Source organism: Microtus ochrogaster, chromosome 15 (genome assembly GCF_000317375.1).
Source record: "Microtus ochrogaster isolate Prairie Vole_2 chromosome 15, MicOch1.0, whole genome shotgun sequence".
NCBI classification, from domain to species: domain Eukaryota; kingdom Metazoa; phylum Chordata; class Mammalia; order Rodentia; family Cricetidae; genus Microtus; species Microtus ochrogaster.
The window spans coordinates 29,322,421-29,337,813 of NC_022017.1; positions in this window are offsets into that span (position 1 = coordinate 29,322,421).

Below are 15,393 nucleotides of genomic sequence, written 5' to 3' on the forward strand. Positions count from 1 at the left end.
TACCCACCCATCCACCTGTCTGCTCATCCATCATTTCTCCATCTACCCAGCTGTCTATACACTTTCTGTTTGTCAGGTCTCAGCATGGGGGCTTGGGACTCGACATACTGGAGCAGTGGTCCGTGATGGGTTTTGAAGGGAACATCATCAGCCCAAGACCCCAAGACCAAGTTCTCAGCATAAAGCAGGTTTATTTTCCCCAGAGGGACAGAGAACGGGGAATAAGAGACAAAGACAAGAGATGAGGGCGAGGGAGAAGGGGAAGGGAGCAAGAGGAAGAGGTGTTTGTCCTGGAGTTGGGAGGCAATTACAAACGGCTGCCTCTGGATAGAGAGGAGACAGACATGACCCATAGTAAAACGGAGGTTTATAAAGGTGCAAGGGGACACTTTGTGTTAGGATGGGGTGTTTGAGTTTTAATGGAGCGTGTTAATTGGGTGAGCCAAAGGGAGTTTCTGATTGCTGGACTTCAATACTTCAAGGGCTGAACCTTGGTGGTCAGCCTCAGGAGGAAGAAGTGTCCAAATAGGGACTAGACCTTGGTGACTAGCGCTAGGAAAGGAATGGAATGGTTTTAGCAAGGCAGAGGGAATGGGGAGAAGGGCAAGGCTTGCCAGAGCCACGCTTGCAATGCTCAAGCTGGCCAGAGTTCCTTCAGGTTTCCTCAGGTTTGTTCTGCCGGAGACAGCAAACATTCACAAGTAAAGTAATGTTGTACATGGGTTTGCTGTAAATGTTCCAGGGCAAGTGGGGAGTATGGCAGAAAGGGGGAGCTGGGAATGTTGGTACCTGAGAGACCTCCTTCCTGCTGTGTTCCTGGGTATACCAAGGTCAGTGTAGAAAAAAACTTCCCCAAAGGCTCTGGGGAAGGGGCTGCTCTTGCCAAGAGACCCCCAAGAACACTCAGGAGTCCCTCAGTGCCAGGGTCCCACAATGCCCTGATAAACAAAGCTGTGGACAACTTGTCCTAGCTCTATCCCAGTGCTGCTCACTCTCCGGATCTCTGTGCCATGTGACGCCCAGGTTCTAAACACAAAGGCCTCTTTCTGCTGCAGAGGATGCCTAGGTACCCGAGAGGTGAGTCACCCAGTGATGCTGGATAAGTGCCTGCATCAGCACCACCACAGCACAGCACAGCACAGCCCCAGCCAGTGCACCTGGGAGGAGCCATAGCAGAAAGAGTGGCAGGGAGGAAGAGAGCCAGGGAAGAAGCAGGAGATGGAAGATGGCAAGGAGAGAGATGGAGGAATTTAGAGGGTAGAGAGGGATGAGAGAGAAGGAAGAGAGGAGAGAAGGAGAGAGGAATGAAGAGCGTGAACAAGAAAGGTAGACGAGAGACTAGAGTCGCCCTCCATTTCTTCGTTCTGCTCTCATCCCCTCCCTGGCCCATTCCTTTGGAGCCTTCCTGTCTGTGTCCTCTCTGAGATCTGGTTCAGCCTTAATCTCCCAGTTTATTCAACACCAGAGCCAGGGCTCCAGGGCCTCCTGCAGGGCCCCAGGTTGCAAGGATGCATCCACACTGCCATGTGGTGTGTTATAGGTGGAGCTGGGTAGAGTGAGGCGCGTGCAGGCCAGCCCTGGTAGACAGGGGACCAGGGAGTAGCACAGTCACTGTGTTGTCATGGATACTAGAGTCCGGATTAATTGTCTGCAGTAGGGGCCAGAGGTTATTACTCCTTCAGCAGTACGCTAAGGGCAGTCCTCCAGCCTGGGAACAAACACAATGTGAAGATACTATGGATACCTCTGCACCCTCACTCCTCACAGACAAGAACACTTTGCTGTTCTGGCTGGATCTCGCACAGTGCCCACTGCCCTGAGGCCCTGATATCAATCAAGGTGAGAGGCAGGACTTGGGGAGGCAACCTGATAATGAAGGGTCAAAACAAGACTGGCACCAGACAGCACTCTGCCTTTAGAAACACTGAGCCCCAGAAGCACTGAGCCCTGATCCTGACCTCAGTCACGTAATGAACCCTGATCCTGGCCACAGAATCTACAGTCACCTGGAACATGGGCCTGTGGAAATGTCTGTGGGGAATTCTCTTCATTACCTTAAGTGAGGAGGTGAAAGACCCACCCACGGTGAGTGTCAGCGAGGGGAGGGGAAAGAGCCACTCACAGTGAGTGTCAGCATTCCGTGCCTGGGATCTCAGACTGTAAGTGAGGAAGGGGACCTGGGCAGCAGGATGTATTCATCAATCTCTTCTGTGGACATAACGTCACCAGCTGCTACAAACTCCTGACCACGTGACTTCCCTACCATGATGAGCTGTGTACCATGAACTCTAAGTGAGAACAATCCCTTTCCCGGGGAATTTTACCACAGCATTGGAAAAAAGAACCTAAAATACGCACCGAGCCCTCATTCTGGTCACACACTGAGCGCTGCCCCTGGTCATAGGCTGAAGCCTCATTTTGCTCCCATATTTAGGCCTGATCCTGGTCTATGGCCAAGCCCTGATTTGGTACATACAAAACTTGGATCCTTACGTTCTGCAAATCATACAAGACATGAGACCAGGGATCTGGAAGTCCCCTAGAGAAGCCCACAGCTCTTCCTCTGCCTCTCCCCCACAGGTGACTCACTGCTGTCCTTGGCCACACTCCTCTGCTAGCACCCACCAGAGCTTCACACTAAGATGCCAGGTCCCCCTGGTGACAGTGTCCTGGGGGTGGTCGGTGACTGTGGGGCTGACTCACTGCTGGGGTGGAGAGTTTGAATGCCATAGCTGGGCTCCCCCACACTCAGACCTTGGGCTCCAGCCTTCCTCTGGGTCTACAGTACATCCAGAGACCTGAGCCAAGGTTCTCTCCACTCTGGGCTCTGTCGTCAGCACCCAACAAATGAGATGCTGAGCTTTGACTTCATCAGGTGGAAGTGACCTGCTTCAGGGATCAAGAGGGTGGTCCCGAGGCATGATGAGGAGGGATAGGACTCATGGTGGTCCTGGGAGTTAACTTCAGAGAGCTCTGCTGGAGGTGACCCTTCAGGGGCTCTGTGCTTCACTGGACATGGTCCCTACCTACCTGAGCCCAGAAGCTGTGACAGCATCTATAGAGGCGAGTTGGAGACCTTCAAAGTGGGCCACAGGAGTTAGGGGGAGAAAAGGCCAGGAGACCTTGGAGGCAAAGGGCAAGCTTCCTGAAGAGGGTAGTGCCATGATCAGATGGGACAGAGACAAAATCCAAGAATGCTGGGGACCTCTGGAGCCTCCTCTGCACAGTCACAGCTGTAGAATTGGTACTCAGTGGTCTTGATCTTGGGTGGTTTCTGGGGACAAGGGAGATGAGGAGGAAGAGCCTTCATATACCCAGGACTATTGCTGTTCTGGCCAGTGAGTTCCAGACTTCTCATGCTTCCACTGTCCCCAGACAGGGTGATGGGGTCTCCCCACATTGAGGGTAAATGGGCCCTGGGCTATGCCGAGTGGAACCAGGCAGCGGGGCCACAGTTGTGGGAGGAAGGCTACGCTGGCAGATCCACCAATGGAATGCCTAGCAAGCTCCACGGATTCCACTGTCTTCCATGCCTTCAGATGAAAACTCCATGGTAGCAGGGAGTGGAGGTGGCCCTGTTCTCGCTTTTATTTGGGCTTCTGTGAAGCATTGTCTCTAGGGCCCCCAGGATAGAGAGAGGAGCTGTCTTCAGACAGCCCAGAAATGACTGCTGGCATGATCTCTGCCACCTGGTTCTTGTTCACTGACCAGAAAGCAGCCAGTGCCCCGACTTTCTCCAAATATAGGATATAGGGAGAGGCAGACAGGACCCATTTCTTCCTTGGATGGCCAGAGCTGTTACTCTGTCCAAGGTGCTGAAAAGGGGCCCTGGCTCTTGAGCGAGTTCTACCAGGAGGTAGGCACACTGGTAAGGTCGGGGGAGGAGGGGGGGATCCGAGGGAGTATCTAAGCCCAGCTTTGAGGCTGATGTTTCCTATGACATGTGAGCACACACAACTGACTGCTGCATTACAGTACATGCATTTATATGTGGCAGAGGCAAAACCAAGTCCTCCCTGCCTACTGTGCAGTCCTTCCCGGGCCCTGGGAGCCTACAGACAGTCCACCTCTCCCTCCAGAGACTTCTCTCTGGATTCCTCCCAATACACCTTGCTGAGCCTGACCAAGGCTGACCAGTCCAGCCTGTCCTGTCCCAACTGAGAGAGTAGGGGTTCACAGTGAGGAGGCGGGGTTTAATGGCTGATTTCATGGAACCTGCTGGAATCGGCACATAGAGGCCCTGTGGCCTGAGCACCCACTCCACACTGGAACAGCTGGTTTTGTGGCTTCCTGTCTTTTCTCCGTCTCTCTGACTGCGGCCTGGTGGCAATGTGCTAGTCTATGCCTTTTAAAGAGGCTGCACGGGACAATCTGCCTCCCCCCTCTGCTCCTCTCCCTAGGCTCAAGCACGTATTCGCCTCCAGGGTATATCTCAGTTTGCAGAAGTCCTTTTGCTTCTGACCAGGCACATGAGGGAGGGGACAGTGCCAGGCCACTACTGTTAACACAATAGCCCTACTATTAGCACCCGGGCCAGAAGCCAGATCACAGTGGTGACACTCCCCAGCTGTCCCCCCCCCCTTTTTCCCTGTGAAGAATGAAGTGTGGGTCTGTGGGTCAGCATTTGTCTCACATTTAGGGAGCTCAGTTTGATTCTGAGCACACACACACACACATACACACACACACACACACACACACTGCCGAGAAGAGATTGGGGGCAGGGCACTCTTCACACCTCCCGTGGATGCTGCTTGTGTTGATCTCAGAGCATCTGGATTTTTAGACATTCTCCCACTGGAGAAAAGAAAGAAGCCCATCTCCCCCCTGCTGCATGAGCACGGCCTGGCTAAGGAATAGACAGGTGGAAAGTGTCCTTTGGGGACTGGGTCCTAAAAGGCACAGCGATTTCCTATCTGTCCTCTGACTCCACCTTGCTCCCTCATCCTTAACCCTTCTCCTCACCACGAGCAGAGCAAGCCAACAAGCAACAGACTAAGGCTCCAGCCGTCTCTGGGCACTTGGGCAACATAATTCAGGTCTGAGACCCACCAGCTCTTTCAACTGGGCCTAAAGGTGAAGCTCACCAAGGGGGGACTCAGAGAGTGGTTCAGAGGGCTGGGGAGAGGTGTATGATGCCATCTGGATTGCAGCCCGAAGAAGGGCGCAGAGTCCATGCAGTGGTCCAGTTCAAGGTCTCTGTGTTTCTGGGTGCCGGTGCTGGTCTAGGACATCAGGGCAGTACTGAGGCTGGTCTGGCTGGATTGGAGGAGGCCCAGTCTGGGGGACCCACTGAGGGCACATACTCAGCCCCCCACTTCCTCACCCTGAAGTATTCGGCTGGTTCCTGACTGCTAGCTTTCTCTGGTGCCCATCTCAGGGCAACTGCCACTCCCCTTTCCTAGGCTTCTGTGGCTCTCAGCATTTCCTGACTAGGGGAAGAGTCACCTGTGGACAGAGATATGATGAGTCACTTCTGGGCTTCCCCAATATGCTGGCACAGAGGGAAGTCACTGACAGACACCAGCTGAATCAAAACTGTAACTCAGAGGGAGGACCTTAGATAAACAAGTCACCAGCACAGCTGGAGTGAGGTATGGCCTCTGAGGTCCCTCTATCTTGTTCCCAGAGCTGTCTCTTTTCTGGCATCCCCACCTACTCAGGGGGAGTACCATGGTCAGGTTGTCCAGGCTCATTTGGGTGTCCTCCTTTGGTGACACCTGCTGCTTGCCTAGTCTCATTAACTGTGTAGGCCCAGTCCCTAAAACCCAGCAGTGCACAGCCCCACCTTCTGGGCTAAGTTCTATGCATACTCTGGAAGCCACCTTAGAGCTGTATCCCAGAGTTCCACACATACTGAGCCTAGTGGGGTCTGAGTGTTGCCCTAACTGTCCTGGGTTCCATGGGGGAGGGAGGGAGGGGCCGAGACTGTGTGAGGGCTGACTGGACAGAAAGTCAGGGTAGAGGAGACGGGTGGATGGGGAATGGCTATTTTGAAGGTAGAGTTGACACTAGACAGATGAGGTAATGAGATTAACTATGTAGCTATGGTAATAAAAAATGTCTATGATGGCAGCAGGCTGGCATTAATGAAGATGGTAGTGGGAAAGGTGACTATGTGGCGAGGATGACCTAGACAATTATGACATTGTAAAGGCACCATTAGTGGTGATGAAAGTAATAGGGGACAATGGTGGTAATGGTGACAATTGGGTCAGTGTTGTTGAGGGAGTTGAGGATGATGGTCCTGATAGTGACAACAGTGATGGCAGTGCTGAGGAAGATGGCAGCAGGGATGATGGTGGCTGTAAGGGTCAGGGTGGTAACTGAAGATAGTGGGCATGGAGATAACAAGTTTGGTGATGGTGGCAATGCTGATGATAATGGTGGTGAAGCTGGTGATAATTACAGTGGTGGTAATGGTGACAGTGTTGATGTGATGATGGCAGATGTCATAATCAGTGATAGTGGTGATGCTACTGATGGTGACGATGATGGCAATGGTCATGGTGGTAACCAAGGTGTTGGTGATGAGGGTGGTGGAGGAAGATGGTCATGGTGGTAATCAGGGTGTTGGTGATGAGGATGGTGGTGGAGGAAGATGGTCATAGTGGTAATCAGGGTGTTGGTGATGAGGATGGTGGTGGAGGAAGATGGTCATGGTAGTAATCAGGGTGTTGGTGATGAGGATGGTGGTGGAAGTAGATGATCATGGTGGTAATCAGGGTGTCAGTGGTAATGGTGATGTCGAAGGTAGTAGTGGTGATGATATTGACAATGGTCATGGTGGTGCTGGTGATAGTCGTGGGGATAATGACAGCAATAGAATGTAAATGTCACAGGTGATGGGTTTGGCATGATACAGATGGGGTGGGGTTAGCATCAATATCAGTTTGGTTATGGTGACATTTTGTTTTGTAATAACATGTTTAATGGGCACGAATTGCCCGTGAGGGTGGATAGTCTCTGGCCCAGGCGTCCCCAATGGAGTGGGGCATTTCCCAGGACCATCTCAGTTGTCTGCTTCTCCTAGCTCCGGTACCATGTATGAGCTGGCAGGAGAAACTGGTTTGGGTGTGGTCAGAGTTGTCTCTGATGGGGGCTATGGTATGGCCTGGTCTCTCCACTTCTGCCCAAGATGGAGGGCCTATGTGTCCCTGGCTGCTGCAGTTTTCCTCCTCAGGCTCTGCCTGTCCCAAGTGTCCTCAGACTTCACCTGAACAGATGATGGGTGACCGAGTGCTATAGCTTAGCACTCCCACTGCCCAGTGAGGAAGTGAGGCCAGAAAAGGAGCTGTAACAGGCCCAGCCCAAAGTTGAGACCCTGCCTTGGGGTGGCAGTAAGCCCTCCTGTGTGATGGATGTTCCCTGGCTGAGTGTCAATTCCTGGGGCCTGGGGCCGGTTCTGACCACACTCCCCACCTCCGTGGTCCTCTTCTCTTTAGGCTCCCTGGCATGGCAGAAATGTGGAGGGCCCTGCGGGGAGCCCACCCACACAAATTTCTTTTTTTTTCTCCCAGTCCGTGAAAGGTAGACAAGGAGGCTGGGAGGGAAGGAGGAAGAGGAGGGAGGTAGGAGAGAAACCTAAGGAGGGACTGGTTAACTTGGGAAGCAGCTTGGGCTTCCATGCCGTTGTGCTGTGAGAATGAGCCACGCCAGGCTCCTGCAGCGTGGGAATCTGCTCCCCCTCCCGTTTTATTAATAAACCGGGGCAGCAGTGTCACTTGGCTCTCCTCGTAAACGTGTCACTCCACTGACTAATTCTTTTTAATTAGAAACAAGGAGACAAAAAGGCTTCATCCTTGGAGGCTTGACAATGTGGGTTTCATGAGGCTGAGCTGCTGTGCCCACCCACTGACCTGGCATCCCTGCTCCCGCACCATCCTGGAAGTCGGGCCCAGCCAAGAGACTAGGACAACACTAGGTCAGGTCAGGTGGCCTTGCACGTTCTGCTGGCCACAGAGGTCACTGTACTACAGCTTCTGAGAGATGCAGGGAGCTACAGTGACATCTACACCCACTCAGGAGGATGACACAGGGCTACCCGTACTTGCTGAACATGCCCTCTGGCACTGAGGTCCTAAGTTCTGTAACAGCTGAGGTGACACAAGGAAGAGGGTGCTTCATGTGCCCGTCCTCCCTTCCCTTCTTGGCACCCACTGCCACGGTGGCCAATCACCACAGGGCTACAGGCTTTTATTGGTCACTGCGCTACATCACAGGTGAGGACTGAAGCTGGACAGAAGAACACAGAATGGTACTTGAGAAAAGCCTCAAAATCCATCAGGCCCTGAGCTCAGATGTTCTTAGCAAGAGCATACCTTTAGTTCCTGGAATGTCTTCTCAGGTCATCAACAAAATTGCATCAGTAGCCGTGCGCCTTTAAGGGCAAGGTTGGAGGCCTTTCAAAACTACTGTTTCGAACAGCGTAGAACTGTTCTCTGCCCAGCTCTGGGGGTGGAGCAGGGTTTTATCTAACTTAATGCCAAGTGATGTCCTCCAGAGACAGGGACAGGGTTTCCTTCTGACTACTGGACTAGCTGAGACCATCTGGGATCTTGCACCCCACTGATGCCCTCTCTGTGTTTGGAGGGAGGAGATGGGCCCTTTTGGACAGAGAGCCCAACCTGCCTCACTTTCCAAGGTGTCATGTGCCAGGATTGAGATTCCATCTTTCTCACCAACTAGGGAGTCAGAATAAAGTCTCCCCAAGGACACAAGCAAAAACACACACTTCACTCTGACTCTGAAATGCTGACAGTGGGGAAGCCTCCGGGAATGGAGGGTCATGACGCAAAAAGGGTGGTGGGTGACAGTGGCAATGCAGACACCGGCAGTGGGAGCGATGGTCGGTGACAGTGATGATATTGTTGGGGTTGGCAGTATGGAGGTCAAGGTGCTGGTGGAACCGGAAATGTCAGTGTGGGGGTCCCAGTGGGGTCCTGCTGGTGGTCATGGGCTGATGGAGTAGTGCTCGGAGATATGGTACCGGCGGGGACAATGATGGTGAGGAAGTGACTGGGATGTGGTGGCAACTGTGTCCACACCGTCAACGAAGGTCCCAGCTGAGAAGTTGTTGTGATGGCTATCTGACCCCTGCAGTATCTACCCGCTTTCTAGAAAGTCCACACAACAGTGGGCTCCTCCCTCAGCTAGGTAGGGTGGCCGACTTCTCAACCGGCCAGTTTGGGGCAGACCCCAAGGCCGACTTCCCTGTGAGTCCAAGGATCAAGTACCATGCCTGGTGCCTGTGATACCTATTAGTAGTAGAGACACACTTGCCTGGCTAGGAAATCACGGGAAGTGGAGAGACACACTGGGCTTCCAGATGTCTGCAGCTGCACAGGTCACCCACCGGGAGCTGGCTGTCATGGCCCACCTGTTTCAAAGCCCAGGACAGAGGCTTGAGAACTCAGTTCAGTTGGCTTGTGGCAGCAGATGAGCCGTCCCAGTCAGGAGGAAGCAGAAGAGGATAGGGGTCCAGGTCCAGCACTCCTGAGAAGAAAAATGGAGAGGTCACCAGCCAGAAGAGGTTAACCATAATTGGAGGCCAGGAGGGGACACAGCACTGGCTTGCTTCCCTTGCCGTTTTCTGTGTGCCACCCCCAAACTCCTCCTCCAGGAAGTCCTTCTGGTTCTTGAAATTCTCTATTGATTTGGACTCCTCCAGAGCACTGTGCTCTGCCCCTGTTGGTACCTCTTCCCTATGTGACAGAATGAGACGTGTCAGGCACATGTAACTCCAGGCAACCTCAAAGGTTCTCATCTTGGCACTACGCCATGCTCAGACCAGACCTTAGACCCTTCAGCCTGTACTCACGGCCAGGGCCGCCTGCTTTTCCTGGGACCGGGAACGCTAGGGTACGGGTAAACAGAGACCTGATACAAGGTCTAGGTTTGTTAGAGTCACAAAGTCCCCAGCGGCAGGGGCAATGTGACCAGTGTCCGGCCCCTTTGCCAGGTCCCTGCCTCTTCCCCAAGGCAGGGGCAGAGTAGGTGCAGGGCAAGGCGGGCCCTGGGTGGCAGCAGGCTCAGTGTGCAGAGCCTTCCTGCGTGGGGAAGCTCCTCGCTGCGTCACGGCTCAGCTATTCTCAGCCTCTCTCCTTTTATGGTACCGGAAGGGAAGCAGGCGGATGCTGCTGGGCTGGCTCTGGGGAGGCATTTAAATGAAATTGCAGAGAACAGCAGGAAAACACAGCCGTCAGGGTGGGGGTGGCAGCCTTGGACGCCACCCTCTAACTGGCATGGGCTTCTGAACTCTCAGCTCTGGGGGTGTCTGCATGGGGCAGCTGGCAGCACCCCCCAACCTGATGGAGAGCTGCTCCTGCATGATAAAGCCCAGTGGGCACACAAAGAGGCAGTGGGCGGGCACTCAGCCTGGCTAGGGCCCCAGTAGAGCAGAGATTGAGGGCGGTTGCCAGACTCCCACCTCGACCCAGCCTCCCCTGGCTCTGGCTGATTCCTGGACCATAAGTCTGCCCCTGCTCCCCAGCTCAACACTGGCTACCTGGTTTGGGGGAACCCTGGTAGTCTTTATTCCTGCCCCACTTGGCAGCTATAGTTCCTAGATCTCTCTACAGCAGGGACAGCTCACACAACAAGAACACCAACCCCAAATCATTTCCCCACATCTGGCCCCTTTCCACCCTCTCCCTCCTTGTCCTCCCTAGGTTGTAAAGGTTCTGGCCACCTTAACCCTTGGCTCAAGGCTGGTATCCCGGCCAGCATGAAGGAGACCTGACTTGCCCTGATACCTCGTCTCTGCTACCCTCCGCATTCTACCCCAATTAGACGAACCTACTTGGCTGTGTTGCTGCCCTTGACCCAAAGTACTGCCCTTATCTCCCTTATGTCCCTCCTTATCTCTGGCTGTTGGCCTCTGCATACTTGCCCCCCCCCACACACACACACACTGCACCAGCACCTTTGCCCAGGCAGAACCCAGAGCTACCCAGTGCTGGCTGGCAGCAGCTATGCAAGGAAAAACAAAAGGGTGCTGTGACTGTGACATATATGGTGGCTTGCAAAGCACACTCCCAGATCTGCGTGGACACCAAGATTGGCCACTTATGCTTAGAGGCTTTATCGGGATGCACACAGGCACAGGGCTCAGCATCTCCTGGGCCTAGAGACCCCTTTCCTAGAGGCACAGGGCACCAAGTCTTTCTCATGTTAACACTGGGGTTGGCTTCTGTCAACTGAACAAGTAAGCGGCCAGCTGGGTGGAAAGAGGAGCCTCATAGCCACAGGTCACCCTTCACCTTGAAGAGAAGCCCTAGTGGCTGCTTAGTACAGTCTGCCTGTTGTGTGGTTGAGACCAAGGGGCCGAATGAGTGGCATGGAGGCACACGTGGCCTCAGGGAGTGGCAAGAGGAGCCTTCCTGTCCACGGCTCTCAGGCCAGGCTCAGGCATGCTGTCCAACAAGGACCCAAAGGGCTTCCGCACATCTATGCTATGTCTCTTCTTTCTACCCTAAACTTTCCTCCTGGCATGGGAGTCTCAAGATCTATACCCACAATGCACACGTGGCCTCTTCTACCTTGTTCTAGATTGTCCTAGCTTGAGTGATGACCATTAGAGGGGCCAACCTGCCCCCTGAACTAAGAGTCCCCAGGAAGGAAGTGCTGGGTGCTCTTTGCCACATTATGAGGTTCTGAATAAGGCAAGTTGCAGAGGGCTGTAGCCAAGCTTGAAGCGCAGTGGAGGACCACCAGTGGGGAAACTGAGGCCAGGGAAGGGGAAGGGAAGGGTTAGGGAGCCTTATCCATGTTCACATAGCACGAGAAAGTGTTCTATATAATGACTCTAGAAGCCTAGAGGTCTCCCTCAGACCTTTATCCCAATTCCTATCCTGCTTCTGGTCTGGGCAGGTTTCTGTCTCTCTCTGGACCCCAGCTGGGTTAAGTGAGGAACACAGGTCTCTTGAGGACAGACTCCCACAAACCTGTGTTCTTGTCCACTGCCAGGCGGTCAGTGGGAAATGCCTGGGGCACATGGAGCATCGAGGTTGTACAGATTCCATGGAAAAATACCAGGTTTCCTTAGCGGCTGGACTGGAGGTGCTGAGGCAGGAGGCAGGAGGCAGGAAAGGAGGAGGGAGGAGAGAAGAGGGAGGAGGGTCTGATGTGTGGGGGCTCTGAACAAACAGGCTGCCTTGCCTGTTCCAGGGACAAGGATGTAGCACACAGCCTGCCAGACGGAAGAGGAAGGAAGGAAGGGGGGGGGGAGGCAGGGAGAACATGTTCCTGTGGCTCAGGAAGGAAGGCTGCCGGCAAGGGAGGGGAACTCAGCCCTGGGGAGAGCACCTCAAACTCTCATGGTTCCACAGGCCCAGCTCCAGTCCTGCCCCCATGCCCTAGCCTGCCTGTTATTGGCTAGCTCGGTGGTCTGAGGCAGGTCTCCCACCAAACAGGGCCTTTGTGGAAACCTCTGTGAGAAACAGCAGCCCTGGCTTCGAGTCTCCATTTTTTTTTTTGCTTCCCTGTCATCTCCCTCAGGCTTGTCCCTGCCTTGATGGTCTCCTTCAGTCTCGTCCTGATCTGCTGTGTATCCCTGTGCCCTGGGGAAGACTGGCACTCTCAACCCTCAGTCCTGAGACCATCATTGCCCAGCCCTGCTGTGTCCAGAGACTGGCAGTGGGGGTGACCGGAAGTCATTCAGCCAGCAGAAGGCTGGTGGGAGGGCCAGGTGTCCTCCCTCCCGCGGGTGGCTCATTCACATGTCAGCTCAGCCTGAGCTCAGGAGGCCTTAAGAGTCAGTAGGCAGTGGTTTTATGAAGGACTCGAGGTGGGGCCCTCCTCCCTTCCTCTCCTGCCCACGCCGACACACAGGAAGGACTCCAGCAGCCTTCAGCTTGGTGGGGCTTTGTTCCCCCACTGCCACAGAGGGAAAAGCGAAGCCAGGTGACTAGAACGGGTTGTGGAGCAGCTCATCCTTTCTCTTCCTCAGACCCACGCCAAATGATTGCTCTGGGTCCCTGGTTTCAACTCAGAGTACAGACCTGGAGTTAGCCAGGGTACCAGGAGGCTGTCCAGAGATTTGATAAAGAACCCTGGGCCAGGGGCTGGGCGGGAGGTTCTGCAGATTAGCCAATCAAGAGGCAAAAGCCTATACCCCTTCTCCTGTGCCCACACAGATGTGGGGTCTGTGAGTAAATGAGAGCAGAAGCCCACCAGGTCCCTGCCATGCCCACCTCTGCTGCTCTGGCTTCTGGCTCCATGAGGAATGGGGTCCCACAACCCATATCACAGGGGGAGGGATGATCAGGGTGTTTGTGTGTGTATATGTTTGTTCATGGGTACAGACACACACCTGTGTGTTCACAGTATACCTCTGTGTGCAGGTACGGGGGGGGGGCACGAGATCTGTCCTTGAAGGAGCTGCCCTCTCGCTTATTACTACTGGATGCTAACTGTCCAGCCTTGGGGGCAGGGGGATCTGCTGGGAAGACCCTCTAGCCAGGCAGGGACAGTTGTGCCTCACAGCAGCCATGAAGGGTCTTCAAGCTATCCTATAGGAACAGGGAGGAAACTTGAGGGACCCTAAAGCCCTCATGCCTCTGGGAGTCTAGGTGGCGGGGACCCTGACATATGTGATTCCTGCCAGGAAGCTTGTACTCACAGGTAATCTCAGGTGGGGAGGAGAAGCAGGAGAGCAGGAGGCTCCAGAGACACGGCCAGGAGAGGAGGCTGAGGGACACTAAGGGCTCAGAGCTCTCTGACTGACATATTGGGAGGGGGCCTCATCTTGAAAAAGGCAACTTAGCATCATAGTATCCCGAAGTAAAGGCTGTGAGGTCAGAGCCCAGGGTGTCTGGAGTCCTGGGAGCAAATGGCAGGACCGATGGGGTTACCTGGTCACTTGGATGATCTTAACACTCTAAGGACTCACTGAGGTCACCCAGGCCTGCCCCATCCCCGAAGACTTCTGCTTTTCAGCAGGCCAGACATTTAGAATCTGAGGTAGCTTGGCTCTGATTCCCCCAGGTTCTTTCTCTGCATAGGTCCACCCCCACCCTCCCTAGAGCCTTCCCTAACCTTCAACCAATGGGGCTGAGGGTGGCACTATTAGCTCTCTCGTGGGGCAGGATTGGAGCGTGAGGGGGGGGGTGCCGGAGGAGTGTGGGTTAAAGTCCCCCTCCCTGGAGGCAGGGAGCTGGCCTGGCCTCTTTTCCAGTGGCAGAATGTAGCCCCAGGCTGCAGTGCGGGGGTTTGCTGAGGACTTCTGGGGCGGTAATTGGGCAGCGATTAACTGTTCCCAGAGCAGCAGTGGCTGGTGGCTGCTCCTGTCACCTGTCACTGGGCTCCTGTGTTCACAGCTTCTGAAGACCCTGAAGGAGAAGGCAGGGTTCCATGTGACCAGTCACCCCAGTGAGGCTCAGAGCAGAGTGTCTCAGGAACAGTGGCCCGAATGGACGGTTCTCTATGGGACAGATGAGGTGGCCAGAGGGCCATAGCAGCTCAGCATTGGGAACTTCTCCACTATTTGGGCACAATTCCCCTACAAATGGGATCTGGAGGACACTGGCCCCTAGGCGACAGTGTGGCTCATCATGCAGTCACCCTTTCCACCTCTGGCTGGCTTGCTTGTCCCTGCATTCCAGGAGGCTGTCCTCTGGCTTCTGTTGTGGGTACATACAGGCTGACTCTGGCCGCTAAAGGGCTGCTGCTGCCACACGTGTGTGCAAACAGAACGGAGTCCTGATGGCTCAGCAGTCTGACCCCGTGGCGTAGGACCTTGGTCAACCTTCAGCTCCAGACTCAGGCCTGCAGCCTCCAGCTCCCAGGACTTCCTCCATAGGACAATTCTAGCTGGTTCCTATTCTAGTAATTTTTCTGCCTGCTTCCCCTCCCGGTGGTGGTGCCCCTCTGCCTGCCTTCTGTGTCCGCCTACTCACCTCTAATTAGAAACGCCAGGAGAGCCATTTGGGGGGAGGTTCCCCCAGAAAGATATTTCCCTTAGAAATGGAAGCCCCGTGGGGGAAGGAAGGAGACAGGTTGGCTCTATGTGAGGCAGGGCTCCCCAAGACTTTCAGAGAGCAAGGGAGGGGCTCTGAGGGGTACCAGGTGAGGGGATTCTGTAGATGCATGAACAAGAGCGAGTTGGGGGAGGCTGAGGGATGAGTGTACGTGCATTGCAAGTAGGGGCCATAAGTGTGCGTGGAAGGCTGCGAGTGGGGGACATTAGTGTGCGTGAAAGGCTCTGTGGGAGGCGCATTCGCGTGTGTGGAAGGCTATGTGTAGGGGTCATGAATCTGTATGAAGAGCTGTGAGTGGGGGCACCAGTGTTCATAGAGGGCTGTGAGTGGGGGGCATGAGTGTATATGAAGACTGTGAGTGGGGGGCATGAGTGTATATGGAAGACTGTGAGTGGGGGGCATGAGTGTATATGAA